Raw genomic sequence first — 7,025 nt, forward strand, 5'->3', positions numbered from 1 at the left:
CTGGAACGCCCCCCAAAGATAGATAGATAGATGATTTATTGACTACAGAAACTGATATATATATAAAAAAAAAAAATCCAGACAAATGAAATACTGTAGTCCACAAAAAAATATCAAGTCACTCAAATAGCAATTATATCAACCTGAAAGCTCCCATAAAAATTCCCGTGAATAGAAAAATTACCAAACTTACATAGCCTATTCAATTCCATACCTATACTCATTCTTAACATATAAAATACATATATCCAAAATAGCCAACTATCTTTATCATTTATATGTTTGCAGTGCGTTGTATAATATCTCACAAACTACTTCATTTTGAAAAATATTAAAGATGTCCTCCAGTGTGCGGTAGGCATATCTGTTCCTGAGATGTTGTGTCTGGGTACAGCGCTCCACCACGTGTCTTTCTGTCTGTATTGCACCACAAAAACACAACCGCTCTTCAGGTGGTAAGCGACCCCGGCCACGCCTATTCCATCGCCCAGTCTCTATGGCTAATGTGTGGCCTGACACTTGAAATCTTGTAAATTCAAATCTATGAAATTCATTCAGGGTTTGCCTCCGAGAGTATATATCATGAGTAGTCAAGGTAGGGTTGAGAACTTGAGATCTTTATACACCACACACCTCGATGCTACTGACTCTCTGACACAACTTTTGCTTTTTCTAATAGTACAGATACAGTAGTGAAGAATCGGACTCTTTTGTACTTAATTGAGACGTGTTGACAATGGACATCACACTTATTGCATTTAGTTGTCTTGTGAATAGTGAAGGACAGGATCTTTGTGTTAATTCACTGGACAATACTCCATTTTTTGTTGCTTTTGATTGTCTTGTGATTTGTGAAGATAAGATATAAATTTTTTTCTGTTTCCTAAGAGACTGAACACCACACAAACTCTCTTACTTATAATAGTGAAAGATGGTCATTAAAAATGCATCTAATACCTAATCGTTTTGTCTGTATGGTGTTCCGGTCCTAAAGGAAAGTATTTACATAAGTTTTAATGAAAAAAATGAGAAATAGTGTTGTATGTGGGTAGTAGGATATTTTTACGATTTGTTAGGATTTCTTAAGATGTTGTTGGGATAGGTAAGGAAGAGATTGGGTTTTACGAAACAGGTAGAGTGATTAGCTCAGATTCGAATGCCAACGCCTTTCAGGCACATTTCAATAGGATGAACGAAGGGGCAGACAAATGGCAAACGCAGTTCTACATTAACAAATGCAAACTACGTAGCGTAGGAAGAGGAAATCCACGAGATAGATACACGATGAACAACGAGGCCCTGGTAGGTTCAGGAGAGGAAAAAGACTTAGGAATTATAGTTAGCTCCGCTCTTGGTCAAAGAAAGCATTGGATAAAGGCCAGAAATAAGGCACATAGGGTACTAGGAATCATTTTGATGAGTGTTAAAAGTACAAGTCCCGAAGTAATATTTGGCGCTGGTCAGACCGCATCTAGGTGATAACATAACATAACATAAATAATAGGATAACAAAGGGCCACCAGGGCCCATCTAGGTTATCCTGTATCAGTCACACAGCGACCTCGTCATCAGTACTTAAAGATACACTTACAAGTACACAATACATTATATACTAATTCTAAATATTTGGGCCATTAACAGGGCTAAGTCCTGCAGCGAATTCCTCTACAATCTGTGATCCCCATACATGGGGATCATGTCTTGTTTAACTATAGTAAATTTCTTATAAAAACTATCATGCAGCGCTATACATAATTATAAATCTAATAAATTTAAGTGCTTATCTAATCTGTTTTTAAACATTGTCAAACTAGTGCTATTTACAACCGTCTCTGGCAATGCATTCCAGAAGTCTACCACCCTATGACTAAAGAAATATTTTCTTATATCTAACCTGCAGCCTTGCTTTCTAATCTTCCTGCCATGATTTCTAGTCCTACTTTCCTCCTCTAAGGTAAAGAAAGATCTCACATCTATGTAGTTTGTATCTGAATGAGTTATCCTGTATCAGTCGCACAGCGACCTCGTCATCAGTACTTAAAGATACACTTACAAGTACACAATACATTATATACTAATTCTAAATATTTGGCCCATTAACAGGGCTAAGTCCTGCAGCGAATTCCTCTACAATCTGTGATCCCCATACATGGGATCATGTCTTGTTTAACTATAGTAAATTTCTTATAAAAACTATCATGCAGTGCTATACATAATTATAAATCTAATAAATTTAAGTGCTTATCTAATCTGTTTTTAAACATTGTCAAACTAGTGCTATTTACAACCGTCTCTGGCAATGCATTCCAGAAGTCTACCACCCTATGACTAAAGAAATATTTTCTTATATCTAACCTGCAGCCTTGCTTTCTAATCTTCCTGCCATGATCTCTAGTCCTACTTCCCTCCTCTAAGGTAAAGAAAGATCTCACATCTATGTAGTTTGTATCTGAGAACATTTTGAATAACTCTATCATATCCCCTCTTATACATCTCCTCTCAAATGAAAACATGTTTAGTGCCTTTAATCTATCTCTATACTCCAGGCGCTTCAAAGCTGGTATCATCCTAGTTGCTCTTCTCTGCAGTTTAAAGCTGGTCCTCACATCACAGGAAGGATATCTCAAAAGATACAGGGAGGAATATTCCATTTGAAGCAAGATTAAGGAAACAAAATCTGCATTCCTTAGAGAGAAGTAGGTTAAGCTGGGACCTGATAGAAGTATATAAGTGGAATTGGGGCCATGAGCGAAATTCTTAGGATCAGTAGCGGGGATAGAATCAGAAATAATGGGTTGAAGTTTGAGAAATTCAGATTTAGGAGACAAATCGGGATTTTTTTTTCTTTTTGAAGTAAAGTATTGGCTGATGAATGGAAGTGACTCAGCAATGATGTTGTTAGTGGTGGGTCAATAGGGTGCTTTAAAAGAAGATTAGATAACTTTATGACAGATGGAATTAGATAACCTTGCTCATACAGGGAGTGCCCCGTGTAGAAGTGACAGCCTCTTGTAGCTTCCCTCATTTTCTGATGTTCTTATGTTGTTAACTTATCATTCCTCTCACTTTTTGAGAAGGATTCATTCTCTCATTCGTTGCCAAAGAATATTTCTTACTTTTTTTTCATTTTCATATATATTTGAATATGTCTGACATTCTGAAGGAGGAGATCCGAATGTTTGTTTTATCTTTTCTTGGTTCTTAAGTTGAACGTATTTCTCTCTCTCTCTCTCTCTCTCTCTCTCTCTCTCTCTCTCTCTCTCTCTCTCTCTCTCTCTCTCTCTCTCTCTCTCTCTCTCTCTCTCTCTCTCTCTCTCTCTCTCTCTCTCTCTCTCTGTGTGTGTGTGTGTGTGTGTGTGTGTGTGTGTGTGTGTGTGTGTGTGTGTGTGTGTGTGTGTGTGTGTGTGTGTGTGTGTGTGTGTGCGTGTGTGTGTGCGCTCACTCGCACGATTGTTTGTATTTTCAGAAAAGTGGATGTTTAACTATTCTTGCCACACACAAGCAAATCGATAAGTACTATAATAAGACCCAGATTGGAATATGCAGGAGTTGTATGGACCCCCTCATAAAATGAAACACATAAGGAAGTTGTAGAGACTACATAAATGGCTACAAGTTCCAGAATTTGAAGGCATGACATATGAGGAGAGACTAAAGGCTATGGATCTACCAACCCTGGAACAGAGAAGGGAGAGAGGGGATCTGATAAATTGATTAACGGAATTGTTCAAATAGATAATCAGACACTGATACTGAGAGATGAATATGACATTCGAAGCACAAGATCGCATAGTAAAAACTGAGGAAGGGAAGATGTCTGAGAGATGTTAAAAATATAGTTTCCCGCAAAGATGTGTTGAGACTAAGAACAGTTTAAATGAGGAAGTTTCTTTTATAAAGAAAAATTGGATAAGTGTAGATATGGAGACGGGGCCACACGAGCGTAAAGCCCAGGCCCTGTAAAACTACAACTAGGTAAATAAACACACACACACACACACACACACACACACACACACACACACACACACACACACACGGCCCGGTAGCTCAGTGGTTAGAGCGCTGGCTTCACAAGCCAGAGGACCGGGGTTCGATTCCCCGACCGGGTGGAGATATTTGGGTGTGTCTCCTTTCACGTGTAGCCCCTGTTCACCTAGCAGTGAGTAGGAGTTGTGACCTTGTTGTCCCGGTGTGTGGTGTGTGCCTGGTCTCAGACCTATTCCAAGATCGGAAATAATTAGCTCTGAGCTCGTTCCGTAGGGTAACGTCTGGCTGTTTCGTCAGAGATTGCAGCAGATCAAACAATGAATTACACACACACACACACACACACACACACACACACACACACACACACACACAGTGAAGCTTGCGGCAGGAACACACCATCACTATAAGTAGCTGTAATGTTAGCATGTAAGTACCTGTTATGTTAACGTGTATGTGTGTAATGTTTGTGAGGTGAGATTATGAACAGGTATATACATGCATTGCATTACACTGCATTACATTACAGGTGAGGTGAGGTAAAGTGGTACTGACATGCTAACAGGAACTTACAAGCTAACATTACATTAATTACATTACATTACAGGTGAGATGAGGTGAAGTGGTACTGACATGCTAACATCACAGGCACTTACAAGCTAACATTACATTACATTACATTACAGGTGAGGTGAGATGAGGTAGAGGTGAGTACACACACACACACACACACACACACACACACACACACACACACACACACTTATGGTTGTCCATCACTAACGATGACGACGTCTCTCCTTCTCATGGAGAAGGAGGAGAGACCTGCGCAATGAATGGATTTAGGTGACAGAGAGGGTGCGCATTCCTCAATACCACACTCTTGACCACCCTCAACTGGTGCTGGTGGCATGACGGGTACCAGGACGACCAGCGGCTGAGGATGGCTGCAGGAGGTGGCCGGAACTTACTGGTAAACCAGAAGCACCGCCCTGAAAAACGCCTCCCCCCCGGCGCTGCTGGAGAGCCCACAGTGGAAGACTGTGGCCATCCCAGACTGTCATTTAACCCATGACTGGAGGATGCATAGGAGGTGGAGCCTCCAATTCCTCACCTGGAATTCTCCAGCCGAGTACCCGAACGCAGTTTAGCCGGCTGAGCGACGCCGTTGCCCGGGGTGTCACCACTGCTGTGCCCAAAGCAGCTACTGTGAGCCATGCGTTCGAGCTGGGGTGTACGTGGGGACCAGGGTAATTCAGATCTCCCGTGACATCCCGGGGTGCCCATCCTCTTACCAAGGTGCTACCCCTCCGTACACCCCCAGACACACACACACACACACACACACACACACACACACACACACGCGCGCGCGTACGTGGAGACCAGAGTAATTCAGATCTCCCGTGACATGCCGTTGCGCCCATCCTCTTATCACAGTAAAAAATAATGTTTTTAGTAAAACGGAAAAACGCTGTTAATGAAAACGAAAGAATTGTTTTGTTGTTTAAGATAAAATATTTCTGTTTTAAGGTGAACGCAACATAGCTTCGATTGTTTTCGCAGACACCTTCAGAAAAAAAATTGATTATATATTTAATGAATGTTTTCCAATAGGATTATGTTGAACCAGCAAAAAAAGCTACAGGTAGACATAATCGTATTCTCTCCCTTTATTTAAAAAGGAAGAAGATGATCAGGTGAAGACTTACGTGATTTTACACGTACTCGCTCCTCCATTTGCCTCCATAATTTTCCAACAAAGCCAAGAAGAGTTTATATGTAAAATATATCAACAAAATAGGTCTTGTTGGCAGGATGTGAGCAAATTATGAATCTTCAGAGTTACATGTTAGTGATGTTCTCTTAAAACCACTAGTGTTTAAAATGTAATGTATTGGACTTATCAAAATAAGTTATAATTTGAACGCATCATAAAACATGTTGTTTTTTTTTTATAAACATAGTGTTTTGAGTAAGAGGGGTCCATATCTGGCAATTAGATTATTGACAAGAGACTCAGTTGGTTACTTTTATTTATAAACATGTGTCTATGTATGTATCTATCTATCTATACATTATATATATTAACATACTATATATATATATATATATATATATATATATATATATATATATATATATATATATATATATATATATATATATATATATATATATATATATATATATATATATATATATATATATATATATATATATATATATATATATATATATATATATATATATATATATATATATATATATATATATATATATATATATATATATATATATATATATATATATATATATATATATATATATATATATATATATATATATATATATATATATATATATATATATATATATATATATATATATATATATATATATATATATATATATATATATATATATATATATATATATATATATATATATATATATATATATATATATATATATATATATATATATATATATATATATATATATATATATATATATATATATATATATATATATATATATATATATATATATATATATATATATATATATATATATATATATATATATATATATATATATATATATATATATATATATATATATTTTTTTTTTTTACAAAGTGTTGGAAAAAAAAAATCCCGCTGGTTGCCAGGCCCTGTTAAGAAGAAAGTAGAAGAGAAAAACAAAAAAATCTAAAAGGAGGGTCCAGTTAACGTAAGAGGTGTCTTGACACTCCTCTTTTGAAAGATATATATATATATATATATATATATATATATATATATATATATATATATATATATATATATATATATATATATATATATATATATATATATATATATATATATATATATATATATATATATATATATATATATATATATATATATATATATATATATATATATATATATATATATATATATATATATATATAGGGAGACATAGGGCTAGTTGGCACACTTTTTACATTTTGGTGATGGAAGAAAAACAATGTATTTTGGTAATTT

The sequence above is a fragment of the Portunus trituberculatus genome, chromosome 34 (genome assembly GCF_017591435.1).
Source record: "Portunus trituberculatus isolate SZX2019 chromosome 34, ASM1759143v1, whole genome shotgun sequence".
In the NCBI taxonomy this organism is placed as follows: domain Eukaryota; kingdom Metazoa; phylum Arthropoda; class Malacostraca; order Decapoda; family Portunidae; genus Portunus; species Portunus trituberculatus.